At 38.9% G+C, this 18,870-nt stretch overlaps 1 protein-coding gene across 5 annotated transcripts in view; it reads left to right on the top strand.

The window, feature by feature from the left end:
- The window catches only part of PTPRD (protein tyrosine phosphatase receptor type D), a 591,083-nt gene that overhangs the window by 12,313 nt on the left and 559,900 nt on the right, over nt 1-18,870 (top strand). The window lies entirely within an intron of this gene.

Below are 18,870 nucleotides of genomic sequence, written 5' to 3'. Positions count from 1 at the left end.
TTCCACATCCTCTTCTGAACCCATCCTGATCTCCTGGCATTTCCCTGTCAATATATACTGCCACAGCTGCTTTTGAATGATCTTCAGCAAAATTTTATTTGTGTGTGATGTTAATGATATTGTTCTATAATTTCCACATTGGGTTAGATCACCTTTCTTGGGAATAGGCATAAATATGGATCTCTTCCAGTCAGTTGGCCAGGAAGCTGTCTTCCATATTTCTTGGCATAGACGAGTGAGTACCTCCAGCGCTGCATCTGTTTGTTGAAACATCTCAATTGATATTCCATCAATTCCTGGAGCCTTGTTTTTCACCAGTGCCTTCAGAGCAGCTTGGACTTCTTCCTTCAGTACCATCAGTTCGTGATCATATGCCACCTCTTGAAATGGTTGAACATCGACTAATTCTTATTGGTATAATGACTCTGTGTTTTCCTTCCATCTTCTTTTGATGCTTCCTGTGTCATTTAATGTTTTCCCCATAGAATTCTTCACTATTGCAACTTGAGGCTTGAATTTTTTTCTTCAGTTCTTTCAGCTTGAGAAACTCCGAGTTTTCTTCCCTTTTGGTTTTCTATCTCCAGGTTTCAGTTTAGCTTCCAGATTAAGACAGACTAGGAAGAAGGACCCGGCAGTCTACTTCTAAAAAGCATTAGCCAGTGAAAACGTTATGAATAGCAGGGGAACATTGCCTGATATAGTGCTGGAAGATGAGCCCTCACATTGGAAGGCACTCAAAAGATGACTGGGGAGGAGCTGCCTCCCCAAAGTAGAGTTGACCTTAATGACATGGATGGAGTAAAGCTTTCGGGACCTTCATTTGCTGATGTGGCATGACTGAAAATGAGAAGAAACAGCTGCAAACATCCATTAATAATCGGAACCTGGGATGTACGACGTATAAATCTAGGAAAATTGGAAATTGTTGAAAATGATATGGAACACATAAATATTGATATCCTAGGCATTAGTGAGTACACTATACATTAGGCAGTACACTATAGGGCCATCCTATAGTGTACTGTGCTAGGAATGACCACTTCAAGAGGACTGTGGAACAGTCTGTGGAACAGACCATCAATTGCTCGTATGCAAGTTCCAGCTGAAACTGAAGAAAATCAGAGCAAGTCCACGAGAGCCAAAATATGACCTTGAGTACATCCCACCTGAATTTAGAGACCATCCGAAGAATAGATTTGAGGCATTGAACACTAGTGACTGAAGACCAGATGAGTTGTGGAATGACATCAACGACATCAACCACGAAGAAAGCAAGAGGCCATTGAAGACAGGAAAGAAAGAAAAGACCAAGATGGATGTCAGAGGAGACTGAAACTTGCTCTTAAACGTCGAGCAGCTAAAGCAAAAGGAAGAAATTATGAAGTAACAGAGCTGAACAGAAGATTTCAAAGAACTGCTTGAGAAGACAAACTAAAGTATTATACTGACATGGGCAAGAGCTGGAGATATAAAACCAAAAGGGAAGAATGCGCTTGCCATTTCTCAAGCTGAAAGAACTGAAGAAAAAAAGGTTAGCCTCTTAATAACTGCTTTTTGATAGTTGTTATGTATCGAGAAAGAGTAGGTCAATAAATGCTATTATACATATTTAATAACTGCGTTAAGAAATGATTGCATACATTTATTTGAATATGAGTTTTGTTATTGTCCAGACTCAACCTGAGTTAGATTGGTTTTTAACAAGATAAACCAAAAGGAATTTTAGGAAATTAATTGAAATTGAGATTTTAAAAAAGTTACCATTTAAAATCTGTTTTTCCTTAAATAAGGGATTGCTATTTCAAGTATACCAAAATAAACATTAAATTCCTTTCAACCCAAGTATTCACTACCTTTTTACATGCTAGCTAGCATCTGTTGGCAAGGCCTCCATCATCCCTTGCCTGGATTGTAGCCTCCCTGAGTTTAGTTTTGACCTTCTGGAGCCCTGGTGGCACAGCTGCTAACCGAAAGGTCAGTGGCTTGAATCCACCAGCCATTCCTTGGAAACTCCGTGGGGCAGTTCTGCCCTATAATATAGGATGACTAATAGTTGGAATTGACTTGACTTTTTTTTTTTTTTTTCAGTAGCTGCAATCCTTGTCTGCTGCCGGAGTGATCTTTAAGAAATTCAACTCAAATCATCCCCCTTTTAAAAACCTTCCAATGTCTCCTCGTTCTTCTCTGTTTTAAAGCTTGGAATAACACTTAACATAAGGCACAAGGGTCTTGATGCTCTTCCCGCCCCCTTCTCCTGGCTTGTCTCTTGTCATCTTGTCATTCTCATATACATTCTCTCACTCATTACCTGGACCATTGGTAATATTGGCACATTATCATTGAATATGCCCTCAACGAATCAGTGTGCCCAGGGAAATCAGGTGAATTATTAGTTCGTGGCCCAAATCTTAGAACCAATATGCTTAACGTTCATGCTCTTCAATTTATGATAACATTGCTAGTTGCTTTTTAGTAACTAATTTTACTTATTTTTTTTGAACTAATTTCCAGTTACCTAGTTCCGTACCAACCAGGACATAGCCAAATCTGAGTAGACTGTGTATCTGCTTATATGCCACTAGACAGGACAAATCTGCCTTTACATCTGGCTGTGGTAGGAATTCCCAGACACACTTAATTCTGACACATGGTCATTATTGAACCAAAAGCCATCGCCTGGCATGGTTATAGCTCTTATTTGTTTCCATTATAAGGGGCCTCATCCAGGCTCCCAAATGTACAACAGGTGCCCTAGTTTTATACTTGTCAATCTGTTGTTATTCAGATGACCACCCTAACAGAGACTAATCGTATCTAATAAAATTGATCTCCGTCCTGGCAAGCCAGGCTCACACGAGCAACAGTGGTAGGAGCTGCAGAGTGGAAGTGTGCTGGTGGTGAATGCGCCTGGTGAAGCATACATTTTTTGGGTGGTGACATATGTCCCACACATAAGCCCCTTATTTATGTTGATCCATGGACGTTTTCTGCAGCCTAGTATTACTCTAGGAGCACTAGGATGTGTGGCACCTAATCTTATTTTAGAGGGACTTGCTGGGTGGCACGGAGACAGGACTGGCCGTGCCAGCTTATCAATGAATGGCTGGGCCATGCCTGTAAGGCACAGCCAGGGAGCCTGTTCATGCCAAACAGCTGGCGTGTAAGCCGGCTTGTGTTTCCTGTTGACAGAAATGTGCCTCACTGATTTTCCTAGGCTCTGTAAAGACTGGAATATTACCAGGGAGAGCCAGGAGAGGAGTGTGTCAGCTTGCAAATAGGAGCTAATGTTTGGATACTTTCATTCAAATGGTGTATACAGTGTGGTGTATATCTTTCATGCTTTATAGGAAGCTGGCCTGCTTCTCTTTGCCCCGTCAGGAAAAAACCTCTTGACAACTGACCAGGCAAACTCAAATGGATGACTGATGGTAAATGCTAGAACCAGGTCTCATGAGGATACAGAATTGTGATTCTTTTTAAGGACAAGGATTGTAGAGACCTTATTTTATTCATTCACTCGCTGTTCCGTTGATGCGTTCATTCTTCAAAGTGCCATCCATTCAGCTCTGCTAACTGCAAGGCACGGTGGGAATACGGGATGAACAAAACACTGCTGGGTGAGTACAGAGCACTGCCAAATAGTCAGAGACCTGGATTTGTGAGATTTTGCAAAGTTTGTGCCGGGATAACGTGCATTTCCAGTTGGAGAGCTTTGTGCTGTCCTGTGGGGAAAAGCTGCTGAGCTTCTACCATGATGGTAGAGCTGCCAGGTTCTGCTAAATAATAATAATCAGAAGAGAGAATGGGACAGTAAGGACATCCACAGTTAATTGAGCCCGTGTCATTTCCTGTGACCTAGCATATAGAATAGTTTTTAGGTTAGGATTTGGCTATTATTGGACCATCTTTTTGTATTATTTATACCCATCCTACTTGAAAAAGGATTTGTGGAAGCTATTAAATCGTATGGTTCATTATCCTTAATAAATCACCTTGGTAGAACAGTGGATTATTGTACAGATGGTTAGTTTCCGTGAGAATTACTTTTTTTTAAATGCATTGTCTGAGCTACATTTTGAATGATATTTTATTTCAAGGTTTTTTTTAAAATGATAGAGCTTTTTAAGGGGTATACTAAACTGCTTACTTAGTTACTGGTGTTCATACTTCAAAAAAAGCCAAGTAAATGTAATATGAATGTGATTATCAACTTTTGGCAAATATATTTAAAAGGCCTCTTATCATTTCTGCATATCTAAAATCTTTCAAAACAGTCTTTTTTATTGTACAGAAGAAAAGACACACACTGATGTAGTAAGACTTTATATTAGAAATGCTTTTTGCAACCAGCATCGAGAAAAATAAGTAAGTAAATAGATTAAAGCCTTGAAGCACAAGCATATGAGCATGGTATTAGTTACAGTCTGGGTAAATGGGGAATGAATTACCTCGTAGACATTTTAAGCGTAAAACACTTTTTGGGGGAATATTTAGCTACCAGAGTGACAAATTACAATGGGTTTCTGTATCTCCATTGTTATTGTTGTTAGGTGCCATCAAATTGAATCGTTTCATGGAAACCCCATGTGACAGAGTAGAACGGCCCCATAGAGTTTTCTAGGTGTGATCTTTACAGGAGCAGATGGTTGGTTCTTTCTCTTACGGAGCTGCTGGGTGACTTTGAACCACCAACCTTCATTTGGCAGCTGAGTGCTTTACTGTTGTGCCCCCAGGGCTCTTTCCATATCTCTGTGTGAGAGCTGAATGTGTTTCTGACCGTAACATGGGTCTTGTGCGCCTCTTTGTCGTGGTGACTGTTTCTCAGATAGCAGATGGGGAATTCTCCAGAAGTGCTGCAAAGATGGTGAGAGTAAACCTCATTTTGTTTTGCCGAGGAAACTGAGACTCCCAAGAATTGGAGAGACTTCGCTGTCCCAGCTATCCCCTCCACCTGCGTCTTCGGGACCCAAAGCCATCTTTTCTGTGCTCAAACCTACCCCTCTTATTCTGCTAGACATGATGTCCTGGTGAATGCTTTGCAAGTTCTGGGAAAAAGATTTTGTAGCAGGCAGTATTGCCTTGGTGAAGAAATCTGTTGCCTCTGCTCATAAAGTCACCTGGGAAAGAACAGGACCCAGAACCTTCTTTATCCTAATTTTTAACTTAAGAAGCCAGCTCTCTTTGGTAATTAGTTAAATATAATTAAAAATTCAGTTGTGCTGGCCACATTTCAGGTGCTTATACCACATGAGGCTGGTAGCTGTGATGTAGGACAGCTCAGACATAACATTTGTCATTGCAAGAAGTTGTATTGGGCACCACTGGCCTACCTAATAGGTCTGAAACATCATTTTCAAGGTTACACCTGTAATACAATGAAGACTGACGATTTACACGTTGAGAATTCTGATTGATCTTAGTAGGAAAGAATGTACCTGCCAGATCTAAGTGAAAGGTACTGTGTCTCAGAAATGCAGTCTCAAGGAGAGTGAATTGATGGTAGAGTCTGTGCTTTTTGTCTACTACAAACATGCATTCTCCTTGATTTTGTACCAGTACAATGTGGAGAAAAAAGCGTCTGTGGAAGTCAAAGAAATAAATCGAGCACAGTCACTTCCACCCCATACCCCACAGATCTCCCAGTGAGTTTCTCTGTTGCCTTCCGTGGGATGGTTGTCTGTCTTCAGCCATTTTCACATGTGTCTGTATGGTGGTGGTGGTTTTTTATTTTTTTAATTTTTATTGTGTTTTATGTGAAAGTTTACAAATCAAGTCAGTCTCTCATACAAAAATTTATATACACCTTGCTATGTACTCCTAGTTGCTCTCCCCCTAATGAGACAGCACACTCCTCTCCACTCTCTATTTTCGTGTCCATTTAGCCAGCTTCTGACCGCCCCTGCCTTCTCATCTTTCCTCCAGACAGGGCCTGCCCACATAGTCTCATGTGTCTACTTGATCCGAAACGTTCACTCCTCACCAGTATGATTTTCTATCCTATAAAAAAAAAATAGTCCAGTGCAATTCCTGTCTGAAGAGTTGGCTTTGGGAATGGTTCCAGTCTTGGGCTAACAGAAGGTCTGCAGACCATGACCTCCGGGGTCCTTCTAGTCTCAGTCAGACCATTAAGTCTGGTCTGGTGGTGGTGTTTCTGTTAGGTTTAATGTTATTGTTGTAGTGTGCCATTGAATTGATTCCGACTCATAGCAACTGTATCGGACAGAGTAGAACTGCTCTGTAGGGTTTCCTAGGCTGTATTCTTTAAGGAAGCAGATCGCCAGGTCTTTTCTCCTGTGGAGCTCATAGTGACCCCATGCACAATAGAATGAAACCCTGCCTGGTCCTGCGCTATCCTCACAATTGTTGCTATGTTTGAGCCTGTTGCAGCCACTGTGTCAATCCATCATGTTGCCTTTTGGCCCAGTTAGGATTTTTGTTTTCTGTATGTTGAGGTGTAAACCATACCGAAGGCTGTGGTCTTTGATCTTCCTCAGTAAGTGCTTTAAGTCTTTTTCACTTTCAGCAAGCAAGGTTGTGTCATCTGCATATTGCAGTTTTTTTAATGAGTCTTCCTCCAGTCCTAATGCCCTGTTCTTCATATAGTCCAGCTTCTCAGATTATTTGCTCAGCATATAGATAGAATAAGTATAGTGAAAGGATACAACCCTGACACATACCTTTCCTGATTTTAAACTACACGGTATCCCCTTGTTCTGTTTGAACACAATTAAGTGTTCTGGAATTCCTATTTTTCTCAATGTTATCCCTAATTTGTTATGATCCACACAGTTGAATGCCTTTGCATAGTCAATAAAACATAGGTAAACATCTTCTGATATTCTCAGCTTCTAGCCAAGATCTATGCGGCATCATCAGTGATGTCCCTCATTTCACATCCACTTCTGAATTCCGCTTGGATTTCTGGCAGTTCCTTGTCGTTGTACTGCTGCAGCCACTTTTGAGTGATCTTCAGCATAATTTTACTTGCATGTTAATATATTGTTTGTAATTTCCACATTTCGTTGGATCACCTTTCTTTGGAATGGAAACAAATGTGAATCTCTTCCTGTCAGCTGGCCAGGTAGCTATCTTCCAATTTTCTTGGTATAGACGAGTGAGTACTTCCAGCGTTGCATTTATTTGTTGAAATGTTTCAACTGGTATTCTGTCAGTTTCTGGAGCCCTGTTTTTTCACCAATGCCTTCAGTGCAGCTTGGACTTTTTCCTTTACTACCATTGGTTCTTGGTCATATGCTACCTCCTGAAATGGTTGAATGTTGACACATTCCTTTTGGTACGGTGACTGTGTCTTCTGTCTGTCTTCTTTTCATGCTTCCCACCTCATTCAATTTTTATTTCCCATAAAATCCTTCAATATTGCAACTCAAGCCTTGAGTTTTTTCGTTAGTCCATTCACCTCAAGAAATGCTGAGCCTGTTCCTTCCTTTTGGTTTTCCAACTCCAGGTCTTTGCACATGTCATTATAATACTTTACTTTGTCTCCTGGAGATGCCGTTTGAAATCTTCTGTTCAACCGTTTTATTTCATCATATCTTTCTTTGGCTTTAGCTACTCTGCATTCAAGAGCAAGTTCAAGATTAAAATTGGTAAGATTATTAAAAACAAGGCCTCAATAGGGTGATCATATACTGTATTTTTACACAAACAATGCATGCCTTCCACATTTGTTTGCCAACTGCTTCCTCCCCCATGAGGTATTTTCATAAATACGCTACGCTAAATGTTTTTTTACAGCAACATGTTAAAAAAAATTGACATAGCAGCACTTAGGAAAACACCTCACGGTGGGGGGAGGGAGTGTTGGCAAACAAACATTGAAGATGTGCGTTATTTGCATAAAATACAGTAATTTAAGATCCCAGCAGGATGCTGTCAGAGTGAGGGGATATTCTTAATGGGACAACGGGTACAGATCGAGCTTTCCTAGGCGCACTGGGTGAACCTGATGTCTTAAAGCTTCATTTGCAGAGCAGAGCGAGGGTGTTTTTATTAGGGTGGCTCAGCGGGCAGGAAGGATGCCTGAGGATATTATGGGGAGGCAGAAACACCCCTTACCCCCCTTGGCATCTTCCCTGCTACCCTTTTGCTTTATTCTAGTGACCTCTAATTTTGTTAGGGATCACACCAGTCCAATGGCATGTGTAATTAATGCTGATGGCGCATATCAAAACAACCTTTTACACATCATTGAAAGGCTTCTGGAGGCAGATAAGTGACCCCAATACCCCACCTTTGAGGACGTGGTGGGGACAAGAGGCAGTCTAGTAGAGACAGTACTGAGCCAATACTTTAACTACCCCCGTACTCCCCCCCTGCCCGCTGCCCAGGAACGGATTAAAAGCTTAGTTTACTTTTGTTGCTGTTGTGTGCCATTAAATGGATTCCAACTCATTGCAGCCCTATAGGACAGAGTAGAACTGCTCCCTAGGGTTGCCGGAAACCCTGGTGGCGTAGTGGTTAAGTGCTATGGCTGCTAACCAAATGGTCGGGAGTTTGAACCCGCCAGGCACTCCTTTGAAACTCTATGGGGCAGTTCTACTCTGTCCTACAGGGTTGCTATGAGTTGGAATCGACTCGACGGCACTGGGTTTGGTTTTTTTGGTTTGGTAGGGTTGCCTAGGCTATAACCTTTAAGGGTGCAGATCACCAGATATTTTCTCCCACGGAGCAGCAGCTGGTGACTTCTTTGAAACCACTGACCTTTCAGTTAGCAGTTGAGTACTTAACCACTGTACCACCAGGGCTCCTTTTAATATTTCTACCGAGCTATAATAGAAAAAAAAAAATAATAATAGAACAGCTAGGGAAAAGATGAGAATTGAAAGCTAAAGGACTTTATTACCACTCTTGGAAACATAGCCTCCCTTTCCCCTTTCTGGCCCCTCTTTGGGTCACAGAACCTGTGATAACTGTTCTCAAATGCCTTTCTTTTCACATCCCAAGTCTCTGTCCCCTTCTACTGGGAGCACCGCTGGGTTTGGTATTTTTAGGTGCAGCGTTTGCATTTTGCAGGTTTTTTTTTTTCTTCTTGCATTCTTACTATTGTTGTATCAAGAAGTTATTTTAAATATGCTGTAGAAAGTACTCAGCAATCCTTGGGCTTTTTTTTTTTTTTTTTTTTTGCTGCTTAGTCAGCTCTGAGACTCTGTTCTTAGGTCTTTATCACCAACTTTATAATCAAATAAACAGAGCCAGATATCTGATGGATAGAGCTTTTTAAAGGCAGCTACTTTTTTACTTAGGAATACGGTCAGTCTGTATGAAGCAATACTTGTACTTACAAACAAAGACAGCAGGGTCTCTGCTGAGGGCAGAGCAGTGTACCTACACAACGCCAAGTGCACCTTGGTATGTAATGAAGTAGTGTTTGGTCAGAACCGGGTATGTGTCTGTGTGTGTTTCCAGGACATTTTTTTTTTTTTTAATCTAGTTTTAATTCATTTAATCTTAAATGACCACATGTGGCAGGTGGTTACATGACTGGACAACCCAGGTCCATGCCATTTGGCCTCTTTTCCACTTCCAAAGCCAAAGCCAGTAAAAAAAAAAACAGAAAACCCTATTAAACAGGGCTTTGAACTGGTTCATTCTGGTTAGAACCCCTGCTGAGAATTTGCATTTCTAACAGGTTCCCTGGGCCATGCTAATGATACTGGTTAGGGACCAATTCTGAGAACCACTAGTAGAGCAGTGGTTCTCAAAATTTATTATACCGAAGAATTGCCTGAGAATCTTATTAAATTCTGGGTTCTGATTCAGTATATCCAGGGTGGGAATGGAAACTCCCTGCAGAATACAAACCATCAGGGCTGTGTGCATAGAGGTCTGTCTGTGGCACTGCAGTTTTTATTAATGAAAAGCTAAAAATAAGGTACAATAATAGGAGCTAGCATTTATATATATATATATATATATATATATATAGTGCTTTAAGTGTAAGTTTGCAGGTCAGGTCAGCCTCTCATACAAAACCTTATATACACCTTACTATATAGGACGCTATGAGTTGGAATTGACTCGATGGCACTGGGTTTTGAGCTTTATATACTCCTGGTTGCTCTCTCCCTAATGAGATAGCATACTCCTTCTCTCCGCCCTGTATTTCTGTGTCCATTCAGCCAGCTTCTGTCGAGGACATTTCCTAATTAAAAAAAAAAAAAAAAAAAAATTTCTATTTATGTTATATTTATTTACTTACCAAAGAGAACTCATGGCAAGGATAGGAGTGCTAACTGACGTTTTCAGCACCCTCTAACAAAGTGGACATTCTGCTTTGAGCCAATTAATCCAGTGAGTCTGGGAACACTTGCCTTTTGCAAGCTTTCAGTTTTTCACATCTTGGCTTTTTATTATGACTGTATGTATCATCTCTATCAGTACTCAGAATGAAAATTGGATTCCTTTTTATAATTATGGATCTGAGTGTTGATGGTCACAGGAATATTGTAACAGGGCAGTAGCTATATCAAATAGCCACAGGATTTTCAACCATTTCAACCCAGAAGTTTTAATAGTCCATCTCCTCAACCCCACCACCTTGTAGACTTGGTTTGCAGAGCTCTAGGTCATAATGTGGAACTTGAAATTGTTGTTGTAGGAAGGGTGCTGGGGACTGGCGGTTAAGGAGACACAGGGATTCATGCATAACACCGATTCTTGTGCATAGAAGCCCCGTGTACAGAGTGTTACATACACTGTAGAAGATGCAGTATTAGATCCCAGGCAGTTCTGTAGATAATTAATGAATTTAGTCCAAAGGGTTGCTAAGTCCATTTAAAGGGCAATTAATCATTTTCAAATGTTTAATTATCTGAGAAAAATTTCAGGATGGTATAATTATTTATTGGGAAGATGTGGTTTATGTATTGGTGTTTTAAATTTACATCGGGATATTGTTATCCTTACTTGCCCTGGAGTTGGCTCTGACTCATGGCGACCTTATTATAACAGAAGGAAACCTTGCCTGGTCCTGTGCCATCTTCATGATTATTGGTATCTTTGAGTACACTGTTGTACCTATAGCATCATACCATCTCACTCAGGGTTTCCCTCACTTTCATTGATCCTTAACTTTACCAAACATGATGTCCATTTCTAGTGGATGGTAATTTCCTGATGACTTGTCCAACGTAAGAGAGCTGAAGTCTCACCATTTTTACTTCTAAGGAGCATTCTGGTTGGATTTCTTCTACGACTGATTTGGTTGTTCTTCTGGAAGTTCATGGTATATTCAGTATTCTTGAAAACACCACAGTTGGAATGCATCAATTTCTCTTCTGTCTTCCTTTTTCAGTGTTTAGCATTTGCATGCACATGAGGTGATGGAAAACATCTGGCTTGGGTCAGGCACACCTTAGCCATAAAGGTGACATCTTTGCTTTTTAAAACTTTAAAGAGGTTTTTTGCTGCAGGTTTTCCCAGTACGATATGTTGTTTGAAACCTTGAGTGCTGGATGTTGATTGTTGATCCAAGTACAGTGAACTCATTAACAATTTTAACAACTTCAATTTCTTCTTCACTTTTATGTGAAACAAGTTGCCAAATTGCCCTCCAGAAAGTCTATAGACAGTACTGATAACGCCGCCAGTAAAGACTGAGTGTGCTTACTTCTTCTCCCTGGGTCAGTTTGAAAATTATTTAGTTGCGTTTGATTTAATAAGCCAAAAGATTACCTCGTTATTGTTTTAATATGAATTTCTTTAATGCCTAAAGTGATAATTTCTCCCTAGTGTTTGTTTGCAAGTTATTTTCCTGTTGTGTGAATTGTCTCTACATTCCCTTTACCTAGGGGCTTTATTCATTAGTTCATGTTCTTTATGTATTAGGAATATTATCTCATTTCATATTTGTAGCAAATGTGCCGCAAGTCTGTTTACTGGTTTTATTACTTAAGTGATTTTTTTTTTTAAATACAGAAATTTTATTTATAATTCTACATTATAAACTGTTGATGATCCTTTTCTATATTATTATTCCCATTATATTTAGAATTAAAAAGGCTTTTTCTCTCCTGAAATTTTCATCTGGTTTTCTGACATTTTGTTCCTCTTACGACTCGATGGCATTTTTTTTTTTTTTATTTACTATTATTTCATCTGTTCTTCAGTCTAGTGGTTCCCAAGCTTATTTAGGTGCTGAAATACCTGGAAGTATTAAATAACCAAGAAATATCATTATATTTAATTCCATCATATACATCGAATACAGTTTTGTCAAAAAAAGGTATCACTAAGGCATTTTATAAAATCAAAACCAGGAGTTTTTACTTATTTTTTAAAGCTGTCAAAATAAATAACCTGCTCTTTAATCAATAAGATGTTTTCCTGTTACTATTCATAAGTTGCTGTTTTTGTTCGCTTGCTTGCTTGTTTGCTTTGGGTTTTAAGCAGTTTATTTGAAACAGTATTAAGTTTCATGAAATATCTGCATTAAATTAATTTCGAGTTGAATTTGAAAAGAGTGCCATTACTTGATTTTAGAAATGAGACACTTCTAAGCAGCACTGAGACCCTAACTGTTCCAAAGGAGAGGAACATAGTTTGAAAACCTCACCTTCAAATCAGCTGTAAGTGATATGTGGTTGCGGTATAAGGCAATATTCTACACAGGTTTATTTCAGAATTTCTAATTACTTATCCCTAACACCTATTGCAGTGGGCAGTCCTTTCTTCCCTAATTATTTACAATGCTCCTTAAAAACCAAAAAACAAAACAGAAAAAATGTTATTTGAAATTATGTTTAAGATCTGTTTCTGATCTATTTATTCTATTTTATTTTTCTGTAGCGACCTGATTGAGCCTGTTGTAATAATGTACCCATTACTGTAGTTTTTTTCTGTGTTATAGTAGCTTGTTTGGTTGGACCCTTCGTCTTATTTTTTTTCTTTGCAGATTTTCCTTCAGTAATTTCTCCTATTTTTTTCTTTTTGAAACCAACTTTAGTTGACCCTAAAATTTTGAGTTAGATTCCAAGAAGCTGTAATTCAGATTTCCACATAATATCACGAAACTTACGCATGTTCATAGAAACAGGCAATATATATATACATATAGGTGTGTATTTTAATTATAACTAAATCCTTAATTATAGTAGGAAATCTCTCCTCTCTCTTTACAACTTCAAATAAAAGAAGCAAACAAACTACCTTTGTGTTAGTTGGCACAGTTTTATTTCATTTTAAAGCAAGAAATTAGATAATCTAACTATAGAATGCCTATTTTAATTTAAATTAAAATTTGATTTTTATGATTCTAGAATCTTGTCTCATTCGTTTCCTAGTTGAAAGAAAAATGACATTGATTCTCCAAAAGCCTCAATTTCCCATATATATATTTTTCTTTCTCCTATTTTTAAAATATATTTTTATTAAAGTTCTGGACAAAGGACCTAAAATTTAAAGAATTACTTTAAGAATTCTATATGAAAGATGAGAGTCTTTGGATTAATTCCTACACTCTTTGCAAGGATGGATTTTGATTATATACTTGATAGATAACAGTTGTTTTGTGGATGTCTTGACATTAAAAAACTTTTTTATTCTTAACCAAAAAAGTTTCAATCTGAGAAGTATATTGGTTTTCAGTGATTAACCAGTAAGTCTGGTCTTTTAAAGATACGCCAAGAACTCCCTTCCTTTGTGAAATAGAGCGTATCTTGTGGTTTGCTTTGTCAGTGTTCTATTAAACTATCAAAACACTCAGATTCTACACTTTGAGCAGTATTTACGCCTGAATTAGTTCACAAGTTTCAAGGTCACTAACTTTGATTCTTTCATATTATTTATCAAATGGACTGTCTCTTAATTTATATAATAGAGGGACATTAAAATCCCAAGCACACATAAAACCCAAAACTGTCTGAAAGGAATGTCATCTGGACAATGTAGCTTTGAAATTTACTTGTATGTTAATTACACAAATGTTTACTGAGTTCATACTGTGTCCCAGACAGAGATCTAGACATGGGAGATAAAGCAGCCGACAGTAGTGATGAAACTATTCCCTTAGGGAGCTTGCATTCTAGCAGAGAGATAGTCAATAAGCAGATATAGAGCAAAGTGTAAAGTATAGCAGATAGTGATAAGTACGATGAAGAAAACAAAAAAAAACATGGCAGGGCAAGGGATATATGGTGCCGGCACGTGGTGTAGGATTGATGCTGCTTTAGGTAATATGGTCCAGGTGAGCTCTGAGAGGTGACTCTGGGGAAGAAGAGTTCATCAGTCAGAATAGCTGGTGCAGTACCCTAAGGCAGGAGTGTGCTGGATTGCATTCTTGACCTCCTGAAAAGCAAATCCTCTTCTTGGCTCTAGTTGCATAGACTACCATTCTAGACGTGGGGGTGGTGGGGCTTCAGTGGTGGAATTCTCGCTTTCCATACAGGAGACTGGGGTTTGATTCCTGGCGAATGCACCTCTTGTGCAGCCACCACCCATCTGTCAGTGGAAGCTTGTGTGTTGCTATGACGCTGAAGAGGTTTCAGTGAAGCTTCCAGATTAAGAGTCGAGGAAAAAAAGGCCTGGTGATCTACTTCCAAAAATTAGCCAGCGAAAACCCTGTGGATCACAATGGTCTGATCTGAAGCTGATCATGTGGATGGTGCAAGACTGGGCAACATTTTGTTCAACTGTGCACTGGGTTGCTGTGAGTTGGGGGTCAACTGGATGGCAGCAAACACCACCACCTCCACTATTTCAGGTGGATCCCATTCTCCATGCCTGCACACCTCAAGGGCAGGGCCACATTTTCTGTGATCTCTGATCTCATCCCAGAGGGGAAAAAAGGCAGGCATGTTTTCTCTGGAGAACTATTAGCTATGAATTCAAATTTCGTGAGTAATTGCACTGTAATAAAATAATTAATGTAAATTTAAATGAAGGTAGGTGAATGCCAAGAAAGCAGACTCGTTTTAAATTTATTTGGAATCTTGAAAATGAGAGGAACAAAAGACCAGACATTTTCAGAATAGGTTGTGTAACTGTGATGTGACAAATTTTAAAAATCTAAAAAATAACAAAGAAAGCCAAACCTTTTGCCATCGAGTCGATTCTGACTCATAGCGTAGTGACCCTGTAGGACAGACTAGAACTGCCCCATAGGGTTTCCAGGGAGTGCCTGATAGATTTGAACAGCTGATGGCCAGCATAGTTAGATGAATTTTTCCTGCATTCCATAAATGTTTAGTGTATTTTTGTGTAAATTCACTAATTTTTAAGTATGAATGCAGAAGATAGCTTACATTATTCTTAGGAAGATAGAAAACAAGCAAGCAGTCTTACAGTTGTTTTCCAAGGTCTGAATTGTAACAAGCTTGTTAGATCATTTAAATATGTATGCTGGGTTACTTTCTATTTAACTCTGTTTTTAGAATATATAATATTACGAATAGGGCACGCTATTAAGATGGCGGAAACCCTGGTGACATAGTGGTTAAGTGCTATGGCTGCTAACCAAAAGGTTGGCAGTTCGAATCCACCAGGCACTCCTTGGAAACTCTATGGGGCAGCTCTACTCTGTCCTTTAGGGTCGCTATGAGTTTGAATCGACTTGATGGCAATGGGTATTAGATGGCATTATCTATTGAGTAGAGTTTCATGTTTCTCAGTATAAAAAGTAGGAATTACATTACATTGTGAAACTTTATTATGAAATATAAAGGCTAATGAGAGTTATTATGTAATACCTACAAAAAAGTAAAGAAATGAAATAATCAAAGGCTATCACTAACAATACATATCTCCACTTAACTGGACTCGCTTCTTTCTCCATCTTTCGGCCTGTCACTGATCATACATTGGGATTACAGGTCATCAGAAGCAGCTATGGTCAGAAATCCTGCAGAAGTTTCAAAGGTCAGGTTCTCAAATCAATGCTAATAACCTCTCGGGAACTAACGGTGGCGCAGCACCATCCAGTAAGGTTAATTCTTTAGCAAGGTCTTCTGAGCCCAAAAAATCAAAGAAGACAAGCCCTTCCATTTTCTATCTCAACCTGCAAATCCTACTTCTTTTTTTTCCCTTTCAGTAAGCCATTTTGTTGTGGTGTCTGAGTGAACTGAATGTATGGCCGCTGTTAAGATTTCTGGAGACCAAGAGAAGATATTATGTCAATTATATTACTTTTTTTTAATGTGAAAAATAATAGGAAAGAAAATCCCTTTTTTGTTTTTCAGCTTTCCTGATAATAAACCAAACCTGTTGCTGTCGAATCGATTGTGATTCATAGTGACCCTGTAGGACAGAGTAGAACTGCCTCATAGGGCTTTGAAGGAGAGCCTGGTGGATTTGAACTGCTGATGTTTTGGTTAACAGCTGCATCTCTTAACCACTATACCACCAGGGTTTCCTGATAATGAACAGTGGATATTAAATTTATGAAAGTATTATCATGAAGTTGAAGGTAGTATTTCTTGTTCTAGAATCATTGATTCTGTTATTTTCTGTTCTTGAGAATACACGTAATTTCCCAGTTTATAGAAAAACAAATGCCTTGCAGTCCAAAGTGTGAGAGAAAGACAGAGAGAAAGAGCAATTTAGAGAAATATTGAATATCCAGCCTCCTTCAGAAATGATTAGTTTTACAGCCGAAAGATTTCATATTTAAAGTAATCCTCTTTGTGAAGTCTTGTATTCCTTCAGTGTGACCATAAACTTAATCAAAATTTTTTTTGTTAACAAAACACACATAGTGGGTGGACACTGGTTAGTTTCCTGTTTCACTCCTTACAGTATGTGGCCCTGTTCAGTCAGGCATTTCTGAAATACTGTCTGGCTGTTCTGATAATTGTCATAATTGACTATCTCTCTTTCTTGTAGTTCATCGCCTGTTTTCCCATAATTTTCCCATTGTGGGGTGTCGTTTGCATGAAAGACATGGTGGCTTTTGCTGCTGTTGGCCTCGTCTGTGACGTCTTTTTGTTGCTATTCTGCTTTCATGCCTACAAAAATACATTGTTATTCGTCACCAGATTACACCATGTCTTGGAGGATTTTCCTCAAAACAATCCTGTTGAGGTAAACTAAATGTGGACCAGGAGCTTTGAGGATTGCTGGATTCATGTACACAATCGTACATCAGGTTTCCATTGCCGGATCTTCAAATATATTTAGGTACAGTCTTAGCAGACATTACATATATGTATGTTCATACATATTTTTATAAATGTAAATAAATAAATAAGTATATGTATGTATTTATGTATAGCCAAACCCAACCCGTTGCCGCCCAGTTGATTCCGACTCATAGCGAGCCCCTATAGGACAGAATGGAACTGCCCCGTAGGGTTTCCAAGGAGTAACTGATCAATTTAAACTGCTGAACTTTTGGTTAACAGCTGAACTCTTAAGCACTGTGCTACCAGGGCTTCATATGATATATACGTGTGTATATATATGTATATACATACATATATATGTATGTTTATACGTGTGTGTATAAATATCTATATATGTGTATACACATACATATATATGTATGTTTATATATATGTGTGTGTGTGTATGTATATATATAAAAATTCCCAGCTCCTCTTTGCATTCCTTGCACATTATAGCTCTCAAAAGATTGCAAACACTTTTCATTATTGCCTTTTATCTGTCAAGCTACTTGAATGATTTTACTGGACACTACTAAAATAGGGAATGGATACAAGTAAATTACAACTTGTGCCCATTTCCAACTGTCAAAAAAGCACTAAATGAAAAATAGAATATGGCCTTTGTAAAACATTGTGATTTGGAAAGCAATTTTGCCAAATTAGTGTATGTAAATGGTCTTCGCTGTGAAACTTTTTCAGCGGTTTTACAGTGTTTACAATACAGTTGACTCATAAAAGTAATACAGTTTTGAGATGAATAGCAAAGCATTTCAGAGTGATAAAATTCATCTAGCGGTGGCTGAAAGAGACCACACCTTATATGGATTCTTTTTTGTTAGTGTCCCAGGATGATAAGCATGATTCAGAAGGGCTTTGACTTTACCTTTAAAGTGTTTAGTGTACGTTTGCAAGATTGTTTAGCTTGCTTTAATGTTGCTTATCTTGTTTCGCTTCCTGTCTGAAATGACGAACTTTACCGAATTGGACTGAGGTGTTCTTCTTAACTGTGTGGGGACCTTAATTAATCTGTAGTGCATATGAGCATCTTTATATAACACAATTCTAACATGATTCATAATAGTGTCATGGAGCCAAGCCAAGTGTACTTTGATACATGAGAAGCAAGATTCATTTCATTTTTAACCAACTCAGAGTTAAGTATTTACTGAAATTCTCCTAGGATTCAATAGGTAGACCCAACAAGATAAGGATTAGAAGTGAGAACACCTGAAACAAGTACAGCGATGAATTCGTAACAGTTTTCAAGGGGATGGTCTAACAGAAACTTTTGCCCTACTGCTCATCAGAAAGAACAAAAACATAACCATTTTCTTCTCCAGTGGTTAATGGCCTAAGACCTCTGAGCCTGCGTGGCTTGTGACTTAATAGGCAGGTTCTGTGGGTTTCTTTTTCTTCTTTCCTTCTCTACCTCCTTGCCTTCTTTCCTTATGAAAAATAATGTGGTGTTCTGTAGAGAAGGAGCCCTGGTGGCTCAACAGTTAAGTACCTGGCTACTAACAAAAAAGGTTAGCAGTTTGAACCTGCCCAGTGCCTCAAAAGACCTGGTAATCTGGTCCCTTCAAGATTACAGCCTAGGAAACTCTAAGGGACACTTCTACTCTGTCAGGTGGGGTGGCTATGAGTCAAAATTGTCTTGATGGAAACTAACAACAGCAGCGTTCTCTGGAGACCTGAGATTGATACAATCCCCCCTGTGAGCTAGAAGAGAGAGGATGAAGCCTAACAGGAAGGT

The sequence above is a fragment of the Elephas maximus genome, chromosome 9, assembly GCF_024166365.1.
Source record: "Elephas maximus indicus isolate mEleMax1 chromosome 9, mEleMax1 primary haplotype, whole genome shotgun sequence".
In the NCBI taxonomy this organism is placed as follows: Eukaryota; Metazoa; Chordata; class Mammalia; order Proboscidea; family Elephantidae; genus Elephas; species Elephas maximus.
Note: the sequence above shows the minus strand (reverse complement) of the source record. Positions and strands in the feature narration are given on the sequence as shown.